Source organism: Trachypithecus francoisi, unplaced genomic scaffold (assembly GCF_009764315.1).
Source record: "Trachypithecus francoisi isolate TF-2019V2 unplaced genomic scaffold, Tfra_2.0 Lachesis_group18, whole genome shotgun sequence".
Taxonomy (NCBI): Eukaryota; Metazoa; Chordata; class Mammalia; order Primates; family Cercopithecidae; genus Trachypithecus; species Trachypithecus francoisi.
In genome coordinates this window covers 27727645-27754397 of record NW_022681463.1, presented here as the reverse complement: position 1 = coordinate 27754397, position 26753 = coordinate 27727645, and the positions used below count along the sequence as shown (strand labels likewise).

Below are 26753 nucleotides of genomic sequence, written 5' to 3'. Positions count from 1 at the left end.
ATATGGAATCTTAAAACCTTAAGGACATAATTCTCTATTTACAGTAAAAATAAAAAAAGTAATAAATCACAGTGGCAGTCTTAATATCCTGCTCAAAATAACCTAAAAATATGAAAATAAAAGACAGAAAAAAATAGTTTTATGATTTTGTACCTGGAAATAGAGTTATATAACAATTTAATCCCACAGCTATAAATGACTAGAGTTATTTTGAAAAGTTACATTTCACTTAGCATTTTAAAGAGTTTTCAGGAGAAACAGTATTAGCACTATTTTTATTATTCATGAGATACTATATATACTCATATTTTGTCCATTGTTTTAGCACATTATTTTACTGTTATAGATAAATTATTTTTCATATGAATATTTGTATATTTCAGCATGTCAGTTACAATACAAATTTAATAACAATTGATATTTGAAAACAATATATAGGAAGTAAATACCTTCATTCAGTACAGAAATTCTCTACTTACTAAGAACTTGTAAGGAAATTGATGTCTTGATTAATAATATGGGATTTAAATGGGAATGTTGTGGAAAGTAATGAAGCAACAGTATACTTATCCATAATTTGGAATTAAAATACATGAAAGATTTATTCAGTGAAATAAATTTAAAGCTATATACCTGTAAAGATCAGAATTAATTGTGAAGTACATTAAAGACCTATTCATAAGATGACAATTAATATTTTAAAAGGCAACTGAAGGACAGACTTCAATGTTTGCCAGGTAATTGTGAACAATGTTCTTGGAAAAAAGAGAAAATTTTTGAAAATGCATTTTGTAGGACATTCCTGAAGGACAAGGCTGCATTATCTTTCAAATAGCAAAAACCTTCAAAGTACAATATGCAGTTAAGATTTTAAAATGTATTTTAATTTTTAAAATATTTAAAACTATCAAGGACATATTTTTAAAACCTTACTTTATCCTGAGAGCAACAGTATACTGGGGACTAAAAAACATACTGCCACCTCAATGAAACTTCTTTTCATTTATTTTGTTTTTATATAAACCCAAAGGAAAGCATTAATATATTTTTTCAAAATACATTTTTACGTGTATTTTCAAAATTATTCATAAAGCACCTCTCATAATGGCAATAACTTTGCCACCATCCAAAGACATTTATGTTGAGAGCAGCAAAGTATCAAATAACAGAAAAACTGTTGTGGTCCAGGAAGAAGAACATTGACACAAGTTGTAGTTAGGCTCTTCTAAGTTTAAATTCAAGATTGCTTGCTTACTTTTTCTGGTACCTTAGGCAAGTTATTGAAATTCTCTTTTGGAGCTGACATGAAATTTAAATATAACATATGCAGATATGACTCCTCAGGTCTTCTACAAAGCCAGCTGCTGATTTGTTGTAATCCTCATCCATTGTTTTGTGATTGTGTGACCTGAGAAAAGCTGCTAGCGTCTCAATCTGAAAAGTTGGAAATTGACACCGCCTTATTTGATGCCTTGAGGATTAGGTAAAGCAACGTAGGTAAACGTATCTAGCCCCAAAAGCGTGCTCTCTTCTTGTGTCATATTCCTGCTCCTTCCCCTTTTTGCCTGTTTTTGGTTCATAATCAAGAATTCCTTCCCCTCTGCTTCATTTCATTTCTTCTTTAATCACCAAGAAAGGATATTAAAACTAGAAAATCTGAGTGGCTTAAATGAGTCTATTGTAGAATAAATAATGTTTGTGTTGTTCTCCATTCTGTAGGAGTAAACAATATTAGAAGGGCAAATTTTAAAAAAGTATGAATAAAGACAATTGAGTTCTAGTTTCCCCTGCCTCTGCCTTTAATCCTTATGAAATAAACAGTTTAAATAGGTGATCTTGAAGGCTTATTCCTCTTGAAGGCTTATTCCACTTCTAAATTTTGTATTATCATTAAATAGATCTCAACATCAGTGGCTTTCTATTTTCCTCTTCTCTACTATTTCCAACTTCTCACCTGATAACGCTATCCTTAGTTTGGTTAGCTTGGTTAATACAATTCTGATATGAATGAATGAAACCACATTCTGATCTTGCACAGGCCATAGTGGTGTTTGCTCCATTCCAGAAGTTACCAATAATGTATCCTTTAATGACACTAAGGGAGACCATAAAATATGAATGCATCAGCAAAAAAAGTTCCCAATTTTGGGAAAAGTACTTAGAGTGCACATTCTGCTAATATTATCTTTACTTATGTAGAACAATTGTATACTCATCATAAATAATACAGAAATTTTACATCGTCGTACTCTGTATCTTTTGAATATAACTAAGTAGTTTACACAAATTTTACATCGTCATACCCTGTATCTTTTTAATATAACTAAGTAGTTTTCTTTATGAATATAATGACAAAAGATCTAGGATATACTGTATACACATATGCATATATAATAAGTAAATATATTTTATATGAGGAATAGTGATCATTGATTGTATAAGGGTAAAATGGCCTGTATGGGGAAAATTTAACCTTAGCATAGATATCAATTTAAGGTTAATACATATATCAATTTTAGGTTAACATATAAGCATTTTTCTTCAGTGTGAATAACTAAATGAAGAGAGATAAATTCCTTTCTTCATCAGCTTCAGTACATAAATGCTGATTTGCATTTCAAGCGTATACTGAGAGCATAGCTACTAATTGATTGGTATCTTTAATAATATATCTCAAGAAACTAAATGTTATAGTGATTAATATTCAGATAAAGGTAGAATAATTGCATGTGATTAAAATTATCAGATTGATTGCTAGCCCCATTCTAATACAAATTGGTAAGTTTGATTTTTCTCTTGCTTGATTAGAATCTTTTGGATTTAAAAGGCCCAGAAATATAATCAGCTATTTGTCTACATTGCTAAGAATACTGTGTCTGAAAAATATAGATACTGTGTGACCTAATACAACTTTATTCCAGAATTAATGAGAAAATGTCCAGGCAAATAAGAGACCAACAATAAAAGTGGAGCACGGTTTAAATGATCAAATTTGAATAATTACATTAACAATATCATTCGTTCATCCCAATAACTGAATATATATAAAACTCAGGAACCCTCCTAAGTTAAATGTAAATACTATTTGATCAGGGGGTTCAGATTGTTGATAGGTAGCTCCCAAATCATATGTTAAATTCCTTTTGCAGAGAGTTGCTGAGATTTTATTTCAATAAAGTAGTATATAAAACCACTCAAAATAACCCTAAATAACTGAAATATCTAAGGTAAAAAGATGTATTGAGTAATGCATTGTGAGAATTCAAGAAGTATATATGAAGAAAAAGAGGATGGTGGTCTATGTCACCGATGCAGGGCCCTGAGTGCCTGAAAGCTAAATTTCCACAAAGTTCTATGGAGTCCAGGCAGCTCATATCACTCCCTTAGGAGATTTCAGGAAGGCTCCTTAGGTTTTCATTAGAATAGACTGTACATGCTTCTTTTGCCATGAAAAGTGTGGGAAGTGATTAAAACTTGGATTACAAAGCAAATATTGAACACATATTTTCATATGTATTATCTCAATTAAGCTCCATAATGAATTCATATGGGTAGGCATTATTTATCCCTTTTTAAAATATGAGGGAATAGAGGCTCTCTCATTTGATGTGCGTCAACACAGGTAAAATTCAAATTCTAATAAGACTTCTGAATCTGAAATCCAAGGAATCTTTGCATTCTACTGACTTGCTTCATTTGACAAAGGCCGTATCATCATAGAAAGAAATATATGATAAGCCCCATTAAATATGTATTCTGCCTGGCTTAACCAAGACTTATAAACAAAATACCTACATTGCAAAGGAATTAAGTTTTTAGATAATTCAAAATAGGCTGAGTGTGGTGACTCACGCCTGTAATAACAGCACTTTGGGAGGCCAAGGTAAGCGGATCACTTGATGTCAGGAGTTCCAGGCCAGCCTGGCCAACATGGTGAAACCCCGTCTCTACTAAAATTATCCAGGCGTGGTGGTGTGCACCTGTAGTCCCAGCTACTCAGGAGGCTGAGGAAGGAGAATTCCTTGAACCCAGGAGGTGGAGGTTGTAGTGAGCCGAGATCATGCCACTGCACTCCAGCCTGGGTGACAGAGTGAGACTCTGTCTCAAAAATAAAATACATAAATAAATAAAATGACACTTTTTAAAATTTTTTATTTTATTTGATTTTACTTCTGGGATACAAGTGCAGAATGTGCAGGTTTGTTACATAGGTATATGTAACATGTGCCATGGTGGTTTACTTCACCTATCAACCTATCATCTAGATTTTAAGCCCTGCATTCATTAGGTATTTGTTGTGATGCTCTCCCTCCCCTTGCCCCACCCCCCAACTGCCTGACAGGCCTCAGTGGGCAATGTTCCCCTCCCTGTGTCCACGTGTGCTCATTGTTCAACTCCCACTTATGAGTGACAACATGTGCTGTTTGGTTTTCTGTTCCTGTGTTAGTTTGCTGAGGATGATGGCTTCCAGTTTCATCCATGTCCCTGCAAAGGACATGATCTCATCCTTTTTTATGGCTGCATAGCATTCCATGGTGTGTATGTGCCACATTTTCTTTATTCAATCTATCATTGATGGGCATTTGGGTTGGTTCGAAGTCTTTGCCATTGGAACTAGTGTTGCAATAAATGTAAGTGTGCATGTATCTTTATAGTAGAATAATTTATAATCCTTTGGGCATGTACCCAGTAATGGGATGGCTGGATCAAATGGTATTTCTAGTTCTAGATCCTTGAGGAATTGCCACACTGTCTTCCACAATGGTTGAACTAATTTACACTCCCACCAACAGTGTAAAAGTGATCCTATTTCTCCACATCCTTGCCAGCATCTGTTGTTTCCTAACTTTTTAATGATCGCCATTCTATCTGGTGTGAGATGGTATCTCATTGTGGTTTTGATTTGCATTTCTCTAATGACCAGTGATGATGAGCATTTTTTCCCATGTTTCTTGGCCACATAAATGTCTTCTTTTGAGAAGTGTTTGTTCACATTCTTTGCCCTGATGGAGTTGTTGTTTTTCTTGTAAATTTGTTTAAGTTCCTTATAGATTCTGGATATTAGCCCTTTGTCAGATGGATAGATTGCAAAAATTTTCTCCCATCCTCTAGGTTGCCTCTTCACTCTGATGCCAGCTTCTTTTGCTGTGCAGAAGCTCTTTAGTTTAATTAGATCCCATTTGTCAATTTTGGCTTTTGTTGCAATTGCTTTTGTTGTTTTTATCACGAAGTCTTTGCCCATGCCTATGTCCTGAATGGTATCGCCTATGTAAAATGATATTCTATGAAGCAAAATGTTACATTTTCATTAAATGATAAATAAAAATTAAAGAATTCAATTCAGAATTTATATCTGCACACTTACTTGAAATATAAAAGTGTGCCATCAAAAGTAAATCACACAACTCGATAGCAGAAAAACAAATAACGTGTTTAAAAATATGGACAAAAGACCTGAACAGACATTTTTTCAAGCAATTCATATACATGGCCAACAGAAATATGAAAACGTGCGCAACATCACTAATCATCAGGGAAATGCAAATTGAATCCTCTATGATATAACACCTCACACCTCTTAGGATGGCTATTAACAAAAACACAAGAGCTAACAAATATTGGCAAAGGTGCGGAGAAAACAAAGGAACTCTAGTAACTGTTGGTGGGAATGTAGATTGTACAATCATTATGGAAAACAATATGAAGGTTCCTAAAATTAAAAATAGAACTACCATGAACTCACCAATCCCTCTTCTGTATATGCAACGAAAGGAGATGAAACCAACATCCTGTAAAGATGCTGGTGCTCAAATGTTTATTGCAGAATTATTCACACTAGCCATTTTATAGAAACAACCTAAGCATTTATTGACTAATCAATGGATAAATAAAGTGTGGTGTATCTATACTTAATGGAATGCTATTCAGCCATAAAAATTCAGATCCTGCCATTTACCACAACATGTGTTGAACTGGGGGACAGTATGCTAAATGAAATAAGCCAGAATAGAAATAAAAATATTGCATGATCTCACTTATATGTGGAGTCCACAAAAAGTCAGTATACAGATAGAGAATTAAACAGTTGTAACCATGAGCAGCGGGAAGAAGGGTGTGGAGAAAATGGGAGACTAGACATAGGCAAAAAGATAAAAAGTAGCAGATATCCAAAATGAATTTACTCTAGATTTGTAATGCAGCATGAGGATGAATTAATTAAATTGCATTATATTGGGAATTTTTGTTAAATAAGTAGATCTTAGTTGCTATTGTCACACACAACAAAGTAACTGTATTATATGAGATGATAGATAAGTTAATTTGTTTCACTAAAGTAACCATTTTTGCTAATTGTATGTATCTCATAACATCATGTCTTTAACCTAAAATATACATAAGAAAATTATTTTTAAAAAAGTAAATAAGAGTAAATAAATAATATAATTTAATTGATTGAATATAGTAATTGTTACTTGATGAAACTGCCAAAATATCATATTTTTAACAAACATTGCACTGTGATGAACATGAATGAAAATAAAATAACCATATCCAGCTTTTCCACAGAAAAACATTCATAATGAAATGGGAGAGTTCCCTTACCCACCTGGAAGAATGTGCAGCAGGCGTGTGGCTAGCTCCTTCGTTGCCCCTGCTGCTCAGATCCCTAGCGGGAGCATGCAGACAGGCAGGTGCAGAGGCTCTGGGAACCACTCTTGGGTTCCTGCCTCCCGCAGTGTTTAGGGATGGGTGTCTACAACTCCTGAAAACCAAGTGGCTGTGTATTAGAGTGTGCTCTTTCAGCTTTGCCATGTGCAGATGGCTTGTGTTAATCAGCTCAATAGATCCTCTGCCTTATCACAAGGGCAGGGGGCCAGTATAACAGCCTTTTCTGTATCCTGAGTTTTTGCTCAGTGTCCCGAAAGAATCAGATCATACTTGGGCTGGAAGAATGAGTACAAGGTTTTATTAAGTGGTGGAGGTGGCTCTCAGTGAGATGAATGGGGAGTCGGAAGAGAGGGGATGGAGTGGAAAGGTGGTCGCCCCTGGAGTCAGGCTGCCCAGTGACTAGACTCTTCTTTGACTGCCCTTGGATGAACTCCCCTCAGCATCCAGACGTCCATCCTCTTCTCGCTTTCTCTACTGCATTGTTCCATCATCACTGTTCTGCTGATTCCAACATCCAGCCACTTGTGTCTGTGCCTGCTAAGATCTTGGGTTTATATGGGTGTAGGATGGGGGATGTGGCAGGCCAGAGTGGTCTCAGAAAATGCAACATTTTGGTGTGAAAATAGGAGTGCCTGTTCTCACTTAGACCTGTGGGCACAGGCCCGAGGGTGGAACCCTTGCCAGGTGCCCACCTCTTCTCTACTCAGCACTTCCCTGTTCCCCTCCCATATCAATAAGCCATCCTGTTACTAGCTTTAGATACTGCATATTTTAATACATAAATTTGTAATAAATTCAATAACATATTTTATGCATATCTGGGCTTTTTGCTGTTTTAATAACAGCAAAATTAAAGAAAAATTAAATGTGTTGGATCAATTAAGAACTCTTTAAAAATAATATAAATCAGTACAAACTCATTTGTAACTAATTTATAACTTAGTTACAATTCATAACTAAAATAGTTAAAAAGAAATTGTAAGTTATAACCATTTGTAAGTAACTAGTATGCAATTATACATCTATTTTTTGTTTCTTCATCTTTTTATCTTCTATGGACTCTTTTTCAAAGAAGAATGCTATTTAAATTTTTTATTAACTCTTGAAAATAAAGTGAAACAAATTAAAACAAACAGATCAGGGCATTTCTTCCTTGCATTATTGAAATGTACCTGAGTAAGGTTTACGTAGTTACAGTGACATCATTAACTAAATCAGTGAAATTTAGTTGCAAATTACTCCAATGATTTATTAAAATTAAAGTTGAATAAATCAACTTTGATATATCAATGGTATTATTGATTCATACAAAACAATGGAACTAAGTTGTAGTAATTTTCATAAAATATTTGTTTAAAGAATGAATGAATGCATGTATAATTGTAGAAAGTCAGCGTAACTACAAATGCTAAATATATTTTTAAAAGAAAATGTGTGTGTGATTTTCTATTGTTTTATCAAAGTCAATTTTCATAAAATATTTTTTATGAAAGGCAGTCCTCAAGGCTAACCTACTTCAAAAATGTACCTTATTAAGACAATCAAATCAGTGATCAAATGGTTCAAAATAAAAGAAAATTTCTAAGTATAGAAATTAAATATGAATTCCATGTAAAATAAATTTCTAAGCCAAAAATTTCACGTAAATGTCTTTTGTGCAAATGCTAAAATCCAAAGTTTAATTGATAATTTTATATACATGTATATTCATTTTTAAATTATATAAATAACTTTTATTAATAGTATATCATAAAAAATGGAAATTTTTAATTGGACGATGTCATTTATTTATAAAATTGGAAAAACAAGGACAAAACCTGATGACATTATATATATATATATATATATCGGTTATATATATATTATATATATCGGTTATATATATATATAATATATATATATATATATCGGTTACCTTGAGAATTCTTAATCCCTAGAATGTCTGCTTACTCTGCAGTAAGATATCATACACTCATACATTTGTAATCCAAATTGGTATTTCTGTATACAGAAACTGACACTTTCATAAATAATTTAGGTTTTTAGTCTTATAGTGGCAGAGTTGTTTGCACACTATGGAACGTAAATGTATTTTTTGGCACTATCCTTGATGTCAAGTTTTCTAATTTGATTCCCAGAAAAAGATACACTTTTATAATATTCTTGGCTTATTGATGAGATAATAGTTTTGTTGATAAATTATTGTCCCAGGAATGCATATCTAGCCTAAAGAACAGATTTCTAAAACAATACAAATTTATATGTTAGTAATTTATAATTCACATTTGTTTTTTTAAGTATTTCATAAAATTAGAGGTTCTTCCAGCCCCAAGTAGGAAAATCACATATCATCTAATTTTATTATTATAAATGCTCTGTTATTAATCATATACATGCCCATAACCCATATTTCTAGTAACAATTGAGGTTGCTATAGGATATGAAGAATGAACTGATGCAATGGATAAAAAGTTTCAAAAGGAAAGAGGCTAGATATAGTTCCCGTAGCATAATATGTAGATCCTGATATTTATTGTCACAGTAATAATATAACAAAGTGTGTGTGTGTGTATGTGTGTGTGTGTGTGTGTAAACAAGCCAAAAATTTAGTGACTTAAAACAATAGGCATTTGTTTAACATATGACTATGTAGATCAGCACTTTAGGCTGGTTTAGCTGAGTAGTTTATCTGTTTTCTACTAAACTCATTCACATGCTGAAAGTTAGCTGCAGAAATTAGAATGGGAGGTGACTGAGTCACATGCCTTTTATTCTCCAATGAGCTACCAGGCATATTTTCACAGAGATAGTGGAGGGAGAGGTTAAAAAAGTAATGTCCCAATATTAAAGTTCATTTAAGACTCTGTTTGAATTACAGTGGCCAGCATTCTATTGGCTTTAACTACACCTGATGGTGGAGCCCAAAGTCATGATGGAAGGGAACTACAAAGTTACACAGCAAAGAGTGTGGAATCAGTGGCCACTGAAAAATGGAGAGTACTGAGACTATCAATATACCACAGTCTTCTAAGCTTTCAACTTAGCAAAAAGCCTATTATAAGACTTTAGGATCTATTATAGGATGTTAGGACTTATTACTATCTCAATTAGATGGGGCAAAGTACGTGTATAGGTGAAGTCTGCTGCCATTATTATCAAAAGAGAATTGAAAGATTTCAGAATTTTACTGACAGTGAAGGGTCAGGACGACTATTAAGTAAAATATGACTGAGATTTCAGTTGTAGGATATGATAGCTGTATTAGTTCCCTAGGGCTTCCATAACAAAGTCCACAAACAAGAAAAGAATTTTCTCCCCAATTCCTGGAGGCTGGAAATCCAAAATCAGGGTTAGTAGAGTCATGCCCCACTGACACCTGTAGGAGAAAATTCTTCCTTGCATTTTCCATCCTTTGGCACGTGCTGACAGTCCCTGGCATTCCTTGGCTTGTAGGTGCATTACTATAAATTCTGTCCCTCTTGTCACAGGGCTGTTATTTCACTGTGTATCTTTCTCTCTTTAGATGGGGTTTCCTCTGTATCTGGCCCCCAATTTCTCTTTTATCATAAGGACACCAGTTATATTTAATTAAGGGCCCACCCTACTCCAGTACGGTTTAATCTTGACTAATTGTATCTGCCACAGCTTCCTCCCCCCCACCTTTTTTTAGTACTTTTTTCTAAAGTACTGGAAGTTAAGACTTAAATGTATAATTCAACATATAACAACAGGTCATTAATGGAAAGAAGTCGTGGATAAGAAAAAAAAGGATTTGGGGAAGGTATGAAGAAAAAATGAGGTTGAGTAAAAGAAGTCTGAATTTAAGCTTTCAGAATAATATCCATAGACTTGGAAAGCCAGAAAACATTTAGAAATGTAAGATTAGTTTAGAGACACAGGTGGGACTAGAGAGAAAACTATGACACATATGCCAAGACAAACCTTTTTAATGGTAGATTGGGTAATAAATCTAAAGACCAAGAGGAAAGAGTAGGCACACAATTCAAGAGGAATTTTGGAGAAGAGAGAGAGGGAGGGAGAGGTACAAAAATATGTATAATCATAAAATTAAGAAGAAAGTGTTTTACTTAGTCAAGAACCAAGTACAATACCTGAAACACACCAAACATTATAGATTGTTCAGGATGGACTTTGTAATACTTAAGCCTAGTATAATCTTAATAATTATTACTAAATTTATAAAGGAATCTAAAATTTAAAAAATCTCCATCATTATTACTTCCAAATGAATGAATATTTTATTGATAAGTACAACAGTACTTAATATAATTTGAACAGAGATTCAACTAAAATTTCTATAAATAAAATTTATCAGCTTTTCTAGAAAGAATCATGAAGGACCAGGGCTAAGGAAAGCCAAGCTAACTTATGCTGATTATAGAATTCTACTTTATAGAACATATGGCCAATTTTGAAAGTTCATAAATACTCCCTTGAACTGCCTAGTTTTAGTAAAGTATCCATTGGAACTGGAGTCGACAATTAAAGTTAAAAAGAAACATATTTTATCATAGTTTTAAGGAAAAGAAAAAATGTTGAAAGAAGGTAACACTTTTCTGAATCTTTCAAACACCATTTACATTACTGTTCTATCACTGGGAAGCAGATTACTCAAGGGAAATAAGAACAAGGGATTTGAAGCCAAACTATAAAACATAATTTTAAATCCTGGAAATACTTTAAAAAATAAGGAATTAATTAAAAAGAAATCAAAATGAGAAACAAATGACAGTTGCTCAAATGCCCATCTTTGGAAGTAATTAGCTTTTACAACTCATCTTCCAAAGCATTCCTTAAAGATATTAATAAGCCTGTGGGTTTTGTTTTATTTCTAAGCAAATCTATTTGGAATTTTGTCACTGAAAATATGGTATTAAGGCATTAAAAAGAGCTAGTATTTTTAAAAAAATAAAAATAAAAGTAATTTAGTGGGAAAACATGAGAGTAACAGGCTACAGAAATACTAAGTTGCCTAATTTAATGTAAGTTAATGGATAGCTTTATAAAAAGAAAATACTAGAAATCTGCCTACAGTGTTGCTACAAAGAGTATTTGACATGATGAGTATTAAGTGCTTGTTATTATAAAGTCAACATTTGTTAGATTTTTAAACTGTTAACTGAAAAATAGTCTCTGCTTGCCATTTTTATAACAAATACAGCAAAGTTACAGAATTATATATATAATTTTCTTTTGGGGGTGATTATTATATGAGTAGATAAAAGGCCATAATCTTCTATTTTAATTAAATTATTAGACTTCACTTTCTTTCTTATTTCCACCTATGATCAATATGCCTTACATGACTGGATTTTCCCTGATAGATGCTGTTTTGTTTTCCTTTCTATTTTGTATTTATATTAGAGTTTTTATATTCTTAGGCATGCCAACAAAGGGGGTTTGCAGAAATCATTATACCTACAACCTCGAAGTAACTGTATGTATTAGCACCATAGAACTTTAAAACTTAATCAACAGTTGTTTGGTTGTAAAATCATGGGTATGAAAAGTGAGGCAAGAAAGCCAAAGATTGATAGATCCCAAGAAATGAAAATGCTAGGTAAAAGGAAGCTGTATTTGCACTTGTACCAATTTACTTTAGCTAGAAGGTTTTCTGGGGATTCTGCTATTGGACAGAAGCCCAGGTCACTCTTGGCAGCTGCCCCATGACGGGGGCAGCAGCTGGTTCATATGCTTCTATATTGATTACCTTCCAGATGGAATGAAAGATGAAGTAATTATAAATTATTACAGAAAATTAGGTTTTAAATGTTGACAACATGATGAAAACACACTCCAAATCATGGTATTTCTTAATTGAAATGATTAGGGTTTTATTTTCATTTAATATTAATAATGAGTATATTTTAAATAAACACCCAGTCCTGTTGCATACACATTTTAGAAAACATTTATGCAGTGCTGTGATATTAAATTGAGCTCCCTGTCAGTTCTTTTGAAGAGATGACAGATGCCCGTTTAGATTCTTCTCAGCCTTGAAAGTTCTGGGACCCTCTCTGTGTTTGACTGGACACAGTTTTATTGCCTTAGAGTCTCATTGAGAAGGGAGGTGTTGCCTCAGATTCTCTCACGATATAACTATTTGGCTGTGAGTCTTGATTATAACACACCTGCACAGTATTTTCTCAACAAATACATGTATTATCATTGAATGGGAGCAGTACATTGGTAAATGCATACTAGCTTTGCAAATTTTAAATAGCTTATCATTATTTTCAAAGTTTCACCTGCATATGCATAGATTCAATAAATTGAGGAATAGTTGATATGTATCTAATATTAGAATAAGTACAGTATTTTGGGGAGCAAAATTTAATGAAATACTCGAAGAAATTGCCTTTTTATTTTTGGAGACAAACATGCAGACATGATACAATAGGATAGTAATTACTAAACAAAACATGAACAAGAGCAGGGTAGTGTGCTGAAAACTTTTTTCCCCAGTTGCTAAAATATCTTAGATACCAGGATGTGGCAGATTATTTGATAAGAATGTTTCAGGGAAAGAAGGCAGAGCATGACAAAGTAGGGAGGAGGAAATCATAAGACACTTCTCTAGTTTTATTTGAAATGTATCACACTTTCATTCAGATATTGTCTAACCTGTATGAGGTTCCAAACCATTTAAATCCGTGTCCCAAAATATTAAATAAATACTACAGTTTTGTGAATATGCGGTTTTCTAAAAATCACTCATTGAGTAACTGCTGTACGAAAGAGACGGTAGGTCCAGTAAACATAAAAGTAAATAAAACACAATCTGTCTTTGAGAAGTTCATTGTCCAATTGGTAGAAAAGCCATATAAATGATAGGTTTAGTACTAATGTTAAACTTACAGGCCTGGCGCGGTGGCTCAAGCCTGTAATCCCAGCACTTTGGGAGGCAGAGACGGGCGGATCACGAGGTCAGGAGATCGAGACCATCCTGGCTAACACGATGAACCCCGTCTCTACTAAAAAACACAAAAAACTAGCCGGGTGAAGTGGTGGGCGCCTGTAGTCCCAGCTACTCGGGAGGCTGAGGCAGGAGAATGGCGTAAACCCAGGAGGCGGAGCTTGCAGTGAGCTGAGATCCGGCCACTGCACTCCAGCCCGGGCGACAGAGCGAGACTCCGTCTCAAAAAAAATAAAAAATAAAAATAAAAAAAATAAAAAATAAACTTACAAATTAAATTTTTAAAGTATATGCATATTCATATACATGCATATCTATATGTTTACTATTGTCCATGTGTACTTATTACAAAATTATGGTGACATTGTCTTGGATATTCAAGTTACATACAAAATTGCTCAAAGTCTTGATTATAACATATTACCACCAATATTTTCTCACAATTTTTATAATGCCAGTGAATAGAAGCAGCAATGTTACAAATGCATATCAGCTTCTCTATACAATTGTTTATGATTAGGGCATTCTTATCTTGTTGACCAGATTCCAAAAGCAGGTACTATTACACGAACAAATAAAATTAGCATTCTATTATTTTATTTTTCTTTTCACATTAAAATACCTGATCAAATTTCACCAATAATAGAGAGATTACCTATTTCAACTATAGTGGATTTCTCTGTTGAGAAATAATCTTTATTTACAAAAACAATTTCAGGCCACCATTTTTTAAAAAGCCTGTATTAACACCCCAATGACTATTTATAGAACTGAAACTTTAGCAGAGTCTAGAGGCAGCAGATTTGTATGTGTTGAATAACCAGTTGGATGTCAGTGAAAATCATTTTGCTCCTTATGTAGACCAGATATAGCATGCTGAAGTGCTCTGTTAATACTTGTATTCTCAGGATTAAAGGTCCATTAATCTAATTTTTTTCAGGAAGCACAAACAGCATTTTAGAAGGTATACAACCTATACTTTAGCATCTTTAAAAATGATTTTAAATCTATATGTCTATTTTTTTTTTTTTTTTTTTTTTCCCTCTGTTGCCCAGGCTGGAGTGCAGTGGCGCGATCTCGGCTCACCGCAAGCTCCGCCTCCTCGGTTTACGCCATTCTCCTGCCTCAGCCTCCCTAGAAGCTGGGACTACAGGCGCCCGCCACCACGCCCGGCTAATTTTTTTGTATTTTTAGTAGAGACGCGGTTTCACCGTGTTTGCCAGGATGGTCTTGATCTCCTGACCTTGTGATCCACCCGCCTTGGCCTCCCAAAGTGCTGGGATTACAGGCGTGAGCCACCGCGCCCGGCCTATATGTCTATTTTCATCAGAAGCACTCATATATTGAAAGACACTTTGATCAACAGAAAGATTATAAAAAGAGGCAGCTAATTAAGCCTTGTGAGCTTTATTTTTCCAAAATCTTACTCATTTTCCCTAACATAAATTACACACGCTTTCCTTTTAATATGAATAAATTTCATCTATCCCAATCTAAAAACAACCATATAATAACACTTAATATGAAATATCTATTTCTTTTTATTTTAGTACTTTAGCAAAAAATAAGACAATTCAAGGAAAACACCAGGATGACTCAAATATGTCCTATATAATTCCAAGTGAAAAACACAAAAGACAGGTTTGTAATAATAACTTATGACATTGAGATTTTATTAACCAAAACACCACTTACAATTCTAGTCAATTTTATTTTATTTTAAAGAAATATATTTGGCATTGTTTAGTAGTATTTTATAGGCTTACTTAGCAGATGTCATTTTTGTTTCATAGGTAATATTTATTCCAAACTTCCAGATTCTACAAACATTTACCTTTCAAAGGCACGGACACTCCTCTTATTTTGCACACATTACAACACTTTGAACCTACAATGAAGAAGGCCCAATTCCATTAAGTGAACACTTAGACAATTTTGGTAAATTTCTAAGGAATTCATCTATATGATATCCCTGTATTACTGATCAGTTTTTAAAAACACCTGCTCTAAGCTATGCCTTTAGGATTTCTAATCTGGGTGGAAAACAATGTTTTTCTTACATATGTGATTATATGTGTTTTACGGCATTACCCCTAAGTATTGCCATCGCGATTATAGAAAATTACGTGCAATTCAGAGCTGTGCTAAATATTAAGACAAACTTAGCTAGCTTAGATTCAAGATTCGATATTCCTAAGTCATTACAACTAATAAATTGGCTATGGTAACTAATTTTTATGAGGATATTTTATGAATGACTTGTTAGTATATTTGTCTTAGATGACCGAAGCAGCCCACTAAAGTGTTTTACTCTTTTCCTCTTGCATTTCTGCAAGGCGGCCCCTCTGTGTAGTTAAAGAAATCTTTCTCAAGTGTACTTCAAATCATGCCACACTGGGAATAAAATCAGAGACACAGCCTCAGTGCTTTAAAAGATATAGTTCACATTTCTAATCATAATTTACCAAGTTCTCAGCTGGCCCCATTTTCTTTGTCCATGTTTGATCTCTTGCTCCTAGAATATGAATCCATAGAAAATAGCATGAACTTTCACTGCTCTTTCCTGTCTCTGGGCCAGTGTACGTCCTTCTCTAGGCCTTTAATAATTCTCTTTCTCTTCTTTGTTTTTTATCCTTCACAATTCAGCACACATACCACTTTTTACAAAAGTCTTCCCTAATCTTTCCAAGTCCTAAGCAGACTTCCCACATAAACGTTCTCACACCTCCTTGTATTTTATACAGTTGACTCACGGGTTAGGTGTGCTGACTCTTATGCAGTCAAAAATCAGCAAATAACTTTTGACTCATTAAAATCTTAACTACTGGCTGGGTGCAGTGGCTCACGCCTGTAATCCCAGCACTTTGGGAGGCCAAGGGGGGCAGATCATGAGGTCAGGAGTTTGAGACCAACCTGCCCAACATGGTGAAACCCTGTCTCTAGTAAAGATACAAAAAGTTAGCTGGGCATGGTGGTGCACACCTGTAATCCCAGCTACTCGGGAGGCTGAGGCAGGAGAATCGTTTGAACCTGGGAGGTGGAGGTTGCAGTGAGCCAAGATCGTGCCATTGCACTCCAGCCTGGGCGAGAGGGCGAGACTTTGTCTCAAAAAAAAATAAATAAAATAAATAAAACAAAAAATATTAGCTAGTAGTAGCCTACTGTTGACTGGAAGCCTTACAGATAACAGTTGATCAACGCATATTTTGTGTGTGATATGTTTGTTATGCCCTATTGCTATAATAAAGTAAGCTAGAGAAAAATGTTACTAAAAATCATAAAGAAGAGAAAACATATTTACTATTCATTATATGGAAGTGGATCATCAGAAAGGTTTTCATCCTTATCATCTCTACGTTGATTAGGCTGAGGAGGAGGAGGAGGAATAAGAGGAGTTGCTCTTTCTGTTTCAGGAGTGGCAGAGGCAGAGGAAATTTTGACTATAAGTGAACCCACACAGTTCCAAGCCAAGTGGTTCAAGGGTCAACTGTACTTCTTGTTTCATTTCTTAGAAAATAAGTTCCATGAGGGCCATGGACTTGGATTTTTAAAATACCCATATCTGTATTATTAACTAACAGAAATAGGAAATATAAGTATATGGCATATGAATTACACAGATTTTTTTAAAGCACCCCATGTTCAGTAGGGACTCCCATGTATATTTCAAAAAAAAAAGCAGAAGAGGGGAACAATCTTAAATCAGTAAATTTTATAATAGGAAATCTTTTTAGACATTAAAAAATCGATTAGACTATATTTTGTATTGTAGGAGATAAAACTACAAAAATAGGAGATAAAACTATAAAAATAATTTAGAATTGGCCTGGGGGGGGGTATATAGCTTCTTTTCTCTAACTGGTTGGTGGTGAAATTATACTGCTAATTGATTGTTTTAAGCCCATTTCACTGCTATTTTGACATGCTGAAAAATGTGCTGTGCCTTACAGTAAAGCATACCACACAAAATTAAATGAGGAAATAAGAGAGTAGAAAAATGAGGGCAAGGAAATATGTAAGGAGAGTCATAGTGTCCGAATACAAACTGAAAGCTGCAAAAACCATCATCATTACTTGAGGTGAGTGGAACTTTTGGTTATCAGATTCCCAGAAGACAAAGTAGAAAGGGAATTGTTATTCATAATAAAAATACTCAGTCCTATAAAATCCCAAGTGAAAAATGCAAATTAAAGAACTTATAATAACTTAGGACATTAAGATTTTATTAAGCATAACACCACTTAAAATTCTAGTTATATTCAATTTTCTTTTAGGAAATGTGTTTGGCATAGTTTTACTAGTATTTTGTAGGCTTATTTAGCATATGTCACTTTTGTTGCATAGGTAGTATTTGACATGCTTAATTACACATATGAATTACTCAACATCACAGGTTTTTTTGTCTAAATAGTTTCTCATATACATTGCATGCTACTATATAGAGGAAAATATGCTCCTTGGCATGCTTGAAATAAAGACATTATGAAGTTTCAGAATTCCTTGCCTTAAAAAGTCTCTCCAAATAGGATGATGGCATAATACCAAAAGAGTTGGCTAAGTACACACCTGCAAAAAGCCTAAATAAGCAGCTCTGTTCTCTATTGCTTTGACTTAAAACAAAAATGAAATTAAAATTTGACAGCAGATGGAAGGACTATGCATCATTTTAGAATCTTCCATGAATATTGATTCTAGCAATAGAGATTTGTTAAGAACTAGATTGATTAGAGTTCAAAATACAATCTGGATTTATCAAAATATTTACATTAAGGGTATTAGCAAATTCTAAGAATAAAAGTTGTCTGGAATGGAGAACAGGGTGAGGTAAGAGCATAACTTTGCCACTAATAAAGCCTAAGCAATTCTTCCTATTCCCAAACTAGCAAACAATGAACAGAAAAATGTTCATTCAATTGCTATAATTTTTAATCTAGATTTTCTTCATTTTCATAAACCCATACACATTATTCTCCAAACTGTTTAATGTCTTCTTCCACATCCATATCCTTGTTCTTGATTCTGTGTAGTTTTGTAAATTTTTAACAACTAAAAATTTTCTTTTTAAAGAATCATCTTTTTTTAAACTTTTTATTATACTTTAAGTTCTAGGGTACATGTGCACAATGTGCAGGTTTGTTACATATGTATACATGTGCCTTGTTGGTGTACTGCACCCATTAACTCATCATTTACATTAGGTATACCTCCTAATGCTATCCCTCCACCCTCCCCCCTCCCCACAATAGGCCCCAGTGTGTGATATTCCCCTTCCTGTGTCCAAGTGATCTCATTGTTCAATTCCCACCTATGAGTGAGAATATGCGGCGTTTGGTTTTCAGTTCTTGCGATAGTTTGCTGAGAATGATTGTTTCCAGCTGCATCCATGTCCCTACAAAGGACATGAACTCATCCTTTTTTATGGCTGCATAGTATTCCATGGTGTATATGTGCCACATTTTCTTAATCCAGTCTGTCACCGATGGACATTTGGGTTGATTCTAAGTCTTTGCCATTGTAAATAGTGCCACAATAAACATACGTATGCATGTGTCTTCATAGCAGCATGATTTATAATCCTTTGGGTATATACCCAGTAATGGGATGGCTGGGTCAAATGGTATTTCTAGTTCTAGATCCTTGAGGAATCGCCACACTGTTTTTCACAATGGTTGAACTAGTTTACGGTCCCACCAACAGTGCAAAAGTGTTTCTATTTCTCCACATCCTCTCCAGTACCTGTTGTTTCCTGACTTTTTAATGATTGCCATTCTAACTGGTGTGAGATGGTATCTCATTGTGGTTTTGATTTGCATTTCTCTGATAGCGAGTGATGATTAGCATTTTTTCATGTGTCTGTTGGCTGCATAAATGTCTTCTTTTGAGAAGTGTCTGTTCATATCCTTTGCCCACTTTTTGATGAGGTTGTATTTTTTCTTGTAAATTTGCTTGAGTTCTTTGTAGGTTCTGGATATTAGCCCTTTGTCAGATGAGTAGATGGCAAAAATGTTCTCCCATTCTGTAGGTTGCCTGTTCACTCTGATGGTAGTTTCTTTTGCTTTGTGGAAGCTCTTTAGTTTAATTAGATCCCATTTGTCAATTTTGGCTTTTGTTGCCATTGCTTTTGGTGTTTTAGACATGAAGTCCTTGCCCATGCCTATGTCCTGAATGGTATTACCTAGGTTTTCTTCTAGGGTTTTTATGGTTTTAGGTCTAACATTGAAGTCTCTAATCCATCTTAAACTAATTTTCATATAAGGAGTAAGGAAAGGATCCAGTTTCAGTTTTCTACTTATGGCTAGCCAATTTTCCCAGCACCATTTATTAAATAGGGAATCCTTTCCCCATTTCTTGTTTTTGTCAGCTTTGTCAAAGATCAGATGGCTGTAGATGTGTGGTATTATTTCTGAGGGTTCTGTTCTGTTCCATTGGTCTATATCTCTGTTTTGGTACCAGTACCATGCTGTTTTGGTTACTGTATCCTTGTAGTACAGTTTGAAGGCAGGTAGCATAATGCCTCCAGCTTTGTTCTTTTGGCTTAGGATTGTCTTGGCAATGTGGGCTTTTTTTTTTTTTTGGTTCCATGTGAACTTTAAATCAGTATTTTCCAATTCTGTGAAGAAAGTCATTGGTAGCTTAATGGGGATGGCATTGAATCTATAAATTACCTTGGGCAGTTTGGTCATTTTCATGATATTAAAGAATCATCTTTTAAAATTTAAATCATTTCCCTTTAGAGTTTTTATTCATATCTGCTATAACTTCTGTTCTTTTTTTCTTGCATCGTTTTTCTACATTTGTTTTGATCTTTACTAAAAATTATAACTTCAGCTTATGCATTTTATTACCATTTGTTTTCAGCAAGATTTACTAATTACACAGCTTGGTTTTATCATAGTTATAGATTGTTTTCCATATTTTAAAAATACACTATTATTTACATCTCAAATTTTAAAATCAGAAATTAGGAAGTATTGCTGCTGCTCTCTAAATTTAGCTAACGTTATAACTCTTTGACTCCTCTCTGTAGGTAATCATACTTTTTAAATAAAAATAGTGACTTTAAATGGATATTTTTAGATACTTAATAGTTCTTTAACTTTCATCTAAAAAGAATCTTCAATTTTTGTGTACTTAAGGCAATTCTTTTGTTTTATTAATTCTATATTTATGCTAAAAACTTTCTCTCACTTTTATTTTATTTTTGGTGAATTTTCAAGGCCACACTAAATACTACATCAAACAGATACATATGAAATGTTTAAAATGTTTAAGTAAGTTGTGCTCACTTTGGTAGCATATATACTAAAAAGTTTATATAAGTTGTATAATTTCTGCCACTTCTTTGAGAATTTTAAATTTTTAATACATAAGAAAGTAACCTTTCACTGAATATGAAAATGTCACATCATATTGTTATTCAACTCTGTAGAAATATTATTTACTATGTAAATTCAAGTTGAATGTATTCTTCTCAGTAAAATTTTGTTTTACTTTATATTTATGGGGTTTTGTATTTCTTTAATTTTGGAAGTGCAAGTATTTGCTATGATAGGTCTAGTTTCTTTCCTCGGAAATCATTCTTTCTCAATTTCTGATAATTTAATGTTTAATGTTTCTTTCACTTCTTTTTAAGAAACATGGATTATTTCTAGGTGGAAAATTCATTTTCTCTGACACATACCCAATACATGGTTCTCATAGTTGTAAATTCTATTTTTCATATTTGCATTCTAAGGAAGTTGAGCCTTCACATGTGTTTTGTAAGAGTTACAGATTCTTTTGACGGTGGACACAACACAATGACACTTAGACAGATGAAAGGCAATTTTTCTTTGTTATTTTTCCCTCCAAATGAGAAAAGGCTGCCAGACCGGGTCACACAGGGAATTATACCAGGGACAGGGCAATATCAAGCTGGAATCCCCAGGAGCAGCTTGTATATGGCAAGTGAAATAAGGTTAGCTATGTTTCGATGAATCCCTTTGTATGTCTCACTTAAAAAATTGTCCAGGTTCTGGGGCATAGAGCCTGTCCTATTCTCTGGTACTTGGAAAATCAGAAAATAAGTAGAATTGATGATGCCCTCTTAATTTAAATAAAGTTATCACACTTTAACTTCCCTCTAATGGGGATGATGCTTTAAAAATAAAACCAGTGACTTCAGATTGATGCTATTGGCTAACAGTAGGGCTGTGAGGGTGGGTGCATTGTGGCGCGTGTATGAGAGCCCAGTAAGGGAAGTGGTTGGGGTGTGAATTTCATTAGCTGGGCAAGAAGGTGAGCTGATTAATGTCTAACCAAATAATTTCTAACCTCTAACCTCATAACTGAATCAAGACAGCATTTTTAAAAATAATATCACAGTATTACTAGGTAATAGAACAAAACTTAAATTCTGTTCTCTTCTGTTTTTAATGTGGATGTAAAACTTACAAAAAATTTGGAATCTTACTAACCTCTTTTTCTATCTTGTTACACAGCTTCTGTTAGGACCTGGGGTGTGTATTTGTCTATTAATTTCTCTACCAAATTTAGCTATATTTAGGGGTAGAAAACAAAGAAAATTTTTATCAAAATACTATGTGGGAGGACATGCAAAACTAGTAACATTTGAGGATGAGTTCTCTAGATAAAACCTCTAGTTAGTGAATATGGAAATTATAATTGTCCAGCATTGTTATTGATTACATTTTCTTTTTAGGGAATTTTGTGACTGAGAATCTTTTGTCTGAAATTAAGTTTTTGTGTGATAAGTATCATACTATATGTACTATTTTCTGTATCCCCCATCACAGATCACTACTGAACACGCTATAATCAATACTCTAAATAATGAAGTGTTAGTTCATAGAATTACATACATTTCACATTTTAATGCTTTCAAAGCCAATTCAGAGTACAATAATGCATTGGTCTAATCAGAGCATTTAAGTGAACAAAATTTACTCTTTCATTGCCTGTATAGTCATGATTCAAATCACCTTCTACATATGAGCATATATTTGAGAAAATATTTTATAAACTATAAATGTCCCATAAAAATGTTAGACATTATTATTTTGGTTATTTTATCTGGCATCTGGACGTGAATTAGATTTAGTAAGATTTGTACTTGGGAAATAACTTTATTATTATTTATATCAAAGGATCACAAATAAATACATGTATATACATATATACATATGTGTGTGTGTGTATATATATATACACTTTAGTCCTTCGATTGTCATACAGTGTTCTGCTGATTTTTACAAAAAACTAGTCAGATGACTTAGGAATACTCCAGATTCCACTACTTAGCTAGTTCATTCAGTGAATCATTTATTCTCTGAGCTTTGCTCTGCTCCTCAGAGACTTGTATAATTTCAAAATTAATTAAAAACTTATAATCACATAAACCATCTTCTTCTAAAAATCATCTTCATTTTTAAAATGATGTAACCATGACATAGAAGGCTAAATTGGACTAAACAAAATGTGGCAGTATTCGTAGCTAAAGCGCTTGAATAACCCCAGTCCTTTGATCTAAGCATGTTGAACTGTATAATATGCTCTGTTTTATAGTTGCACTGAGGTAGAATATAAAAAAGTTTAGAAGCCATAACATGCTGTAGCATTTGAAGGTTTATTTATTTAATACTAATGATAGTTTGGTATTTAAATAATTTTTCCTCATGATATCATTTCTTTAGTAGTTATAGTTATTCTGATCAATCTTAGTAAAGTGAATGCTTGAAGAATATATTAACATTAACAAAATGCAAGCAAGATAAATTTTACATCACCAAATAAAGAGCAAATCCTATAAGACAAAAACAATGTCAGAGCTGTCCTGTTATCATAAATACCCTTCACCTAATGTGTTTATAGCCATGCGTGTTCATAGATAACAGTCCTAAAAACCCACCTACAACTTCCAAGGAAAGACTCCTACGGCCACTCACATACACAAATAGAGAGTGAAAAAATACCCTAAAGCTCCAAGTATAATGGGAAACACTGAATATATTTTAAAATCCCACAGACATACTTAGAATTGAATAAGAGTAAAATAGATTGTAAATTACTAATGGATAAGGTTCATTTCGAAGATGATCCTTCAGATTTTCAATGTATATTTAAAACTTTTATGGAAAGCTACAGGCTGAATATTCAGCTATAAATATCCATCTGACTTGTGTAAGGTGGCAACTGCTGATCCAATTTTTTTTAAATTGTCTTTTAACAAGCAAACCTCTTTTCTGTTGAAAAAGCATTTTCTTCTAGCATGTGTTCTATATGCTTTGTTTCCTCCTTTATGCATTTCTCAACAAGAGTGACCCAGATGTGAAAGTGGTAGCATCATTTATATACCTCAGCATAAATGAACAGTCAAATTGATATATAATTTTTATTTATTATTTCTCTATTTCAGTATATTTTGTGACTCTCTCTTACCAAATAGATTATTAACAATTCAACTTTATAATCTGCTAGTGCTAATTATAAATCATATTTATGTGTGTGTGTGACTTATCGATGTGTTGAAAATACATGTTGTATTCCAAAATTTTAAATTATTTAAACCATTTCCTAGGCGTAGCAAACTAAAAAAGTAAAACTTTCTGGTAGATTTTGCAGTTTAAGACCCACACAGAAACTAAAAGGCTTTAAGAGTCTTATAGGAGTTTTGAAAAAATACTTTCAATCAAAACTCTAATTCTACTGCTCACTACTTACCACAATAACATATGTTCAATGACTAATTCTGAATGCAACTTAGATTATCTGAATCCTAACAGGGTCCTTTGTGTTTAGAATCACTAGATAATTCAAAAGTGAAAAAGTTTATTCATCCCATAGCTACTTAAACATATTTGAAAAAAAAGTAGGAGAAGTTCAAAGTATAGAATTTTTAATATATGGTAAATAGATTTTTGGCCTCAATTATTTTTATTCCTTTCTTTACTCCTTCCGTCAATCCATCACAGATCCTTGCCCAATTGAGAGAAAATGTTGTATTTTCATGGCTTTTATTTGCCAAGTAAAGAGTAATATTTCACAAATACTTTTCTGTTTAAGAAAATAGATCTTGTCATTCATTTCCTGGATATTTATTACATATGTACTATGTGCCAGGCACTGTCCTGGAGCTAGAGTATGTTAAAATATCAACCACAAAAAAGATGCATGATCTTTGTTCTCCTCAAATTCACCATGTAGTAGATGAGACAAACATAAAGACTTACAAAAATGCATGTAATATTATAACTAAGAAAAAGCCTTGAAAGAGAAGTGAATATTCCTATGACGGCATAAAGGCAGTAGAACAAGTCGAGGAGTCAAGAGAAAAGATTTAGGAGATGACTGAACTGAGTTCTGAATCCAAAGGAGGAGTTAAATAAAGAAAAATGTTGTGATTAACTTGAGCAGAAAGATGGGAAATAGCTTACGCATTAGTATCCTCTATTCTCCAATCATGAGATTCCTATTTATGTACGTCTAATCAATACGCAAGAGAACTTTTTCCATCAACTTTGTTAAAGGTATTCTCACGGACACTTCAAGTAAAATGTGAAAAAGAGAGTTCAGATGCTTCTGAGACATTGACATGCATATATGTTATTACTGATATTCATGGCTTTCATTTCCAATGTGGCATTTCTAACAAATAATTGGCAAAAATCTGTAAATTTTATTTCATTGTTTTCTTGGTGGTCTCTAAATTGAAAACAAAAGGTAAAATTTAGAAAACGCTATTGGCTATATTTAATTAAATGTAATACGCTTAATTAAAATAGATTACTATATACCTGTGAATGGCATTTTTCTCTGATGGTTAATGGTTTTCATATTCACAGGCTTTATTGTCAGGATAAAAAAAAGTAGCAATACATATAAAGTATATCTAGATCAGGAGCCATAAAAAATAATTCCTGATTTATTCCAACATTTTCCTGCCAACATATACTGCATATTCTCCTTATATACTAAAAATTCACTTGATACATGAAAAAAAAAATTTAGTACTGATTTCCTTAGACATAAATTTTCCAATTCATAATTGAAAATGTATAATGGTTAGTAGAGCAAATAATTTAAACTTTCAGAGCCTCTATGCTTTCATCTAAGGAATAGTTATAATAATAGTTAATAAAGTTTATCCAATAATTAAATTAGGTAATTTATTTTAAAATCTTATAGCATATTTGCTTACAGAAATACGCACTCATTGTTCGTAGCCTATATTTGTAACTTAATATATAAATAACACATAATTTATAATTGTTATTATAACTGATAAGAATTGTTCATTACTTATTTTATAATTAAAGTCTGGGGGTTTTGACGGCCGGTTAGGGCAGTTTAAAACTCCCTGAAGGGAAACAGAGCCTCTTACTCACAGGAAAGAGAGAGGTGCCAGGGTTTCAGAAGAGAGGAAGACCGGACAGTTTCGCAATTCATACACACTCACCTTCCAGGATCCCGGTCGAGGTCCCCAGTTGAAAAGGGAAAGGCTCCCTCGTCCCCTCTCAGGGCGCGCGATGGGGGAGTGACTGTTTTCTTCAGTGTCCCGCTGCTCAGACCTCTAGGGGAGCACACAGATAGGCAGGCTATGCGGCTCCTACCCCAGGGCAGGGTCTAGGGGTGAATGTTTACAGCTCCTGAAGCCCCACTGGGCATGTGTTACAGGATACTCTCTAGTCTGCCATCTATAGGCGGCTCGTGTTAACTAGCTCAGTTAGGCCCCGTACCTTGTAGCAAGAACAGAGGGCTTTCTGTATTCTGGGTTCTGCCTTGGTGTACCTGAAGAATCGGATCACACATGGGCTTGGAGAATGAGTGCAAAGTTTTATTCAGTGGAAGTAGCTCTCCGCCTGTGGGGCAGCCAGAAAGGAGATGGTTTTCCCCCGGAGTTGGGGTGTTCGGCAGGCCCGGCTGTCCTCTGACTGCCCAGGCCAACCCCCGCCTCCTCCCGCTGGTCCACGGCCTTCTGGCTTCCGGGTGCCTGTCAGCGTGTTCTTCTGCTGGCCTGCTCCTATGGACGACCAGTCGTTTGTCTTCTTCCCCTGATGTGTTGCTCATCAGGACATCCAGCCACTTGTGTATCTGCCTGCAAGGGTCTCGGGTTTTTATAGGCCCAGAATGGGAGCGTGGAGAGCCAGGG

The 26753-nt window shown here is 34.0% G+C and overlaps 1 long non-coding RNA gene across 1 annotated transcript; it reads right to left on the bottom strand.

Moving 5' to 3' along the window:
* Positions 1 to 905: 905 nt before the first annotated feature.
* Positions 906 to 26283, bottom strand: LOC117063398. The gene is made up of 3 exons (XR_004428904.1): positions 26061 to 26283; positions 1955 to 2095; positions 906 to 1434 (listed from the first exon to the last, which is right to left on the bottom strand). It is a non-coding gene; the product is annotated as an uncharacterized LOC117063398 (long non-coding RNA).
* Between the last annotated feature and the right edge of the window lie 470 nt (positions 26284 to 26753).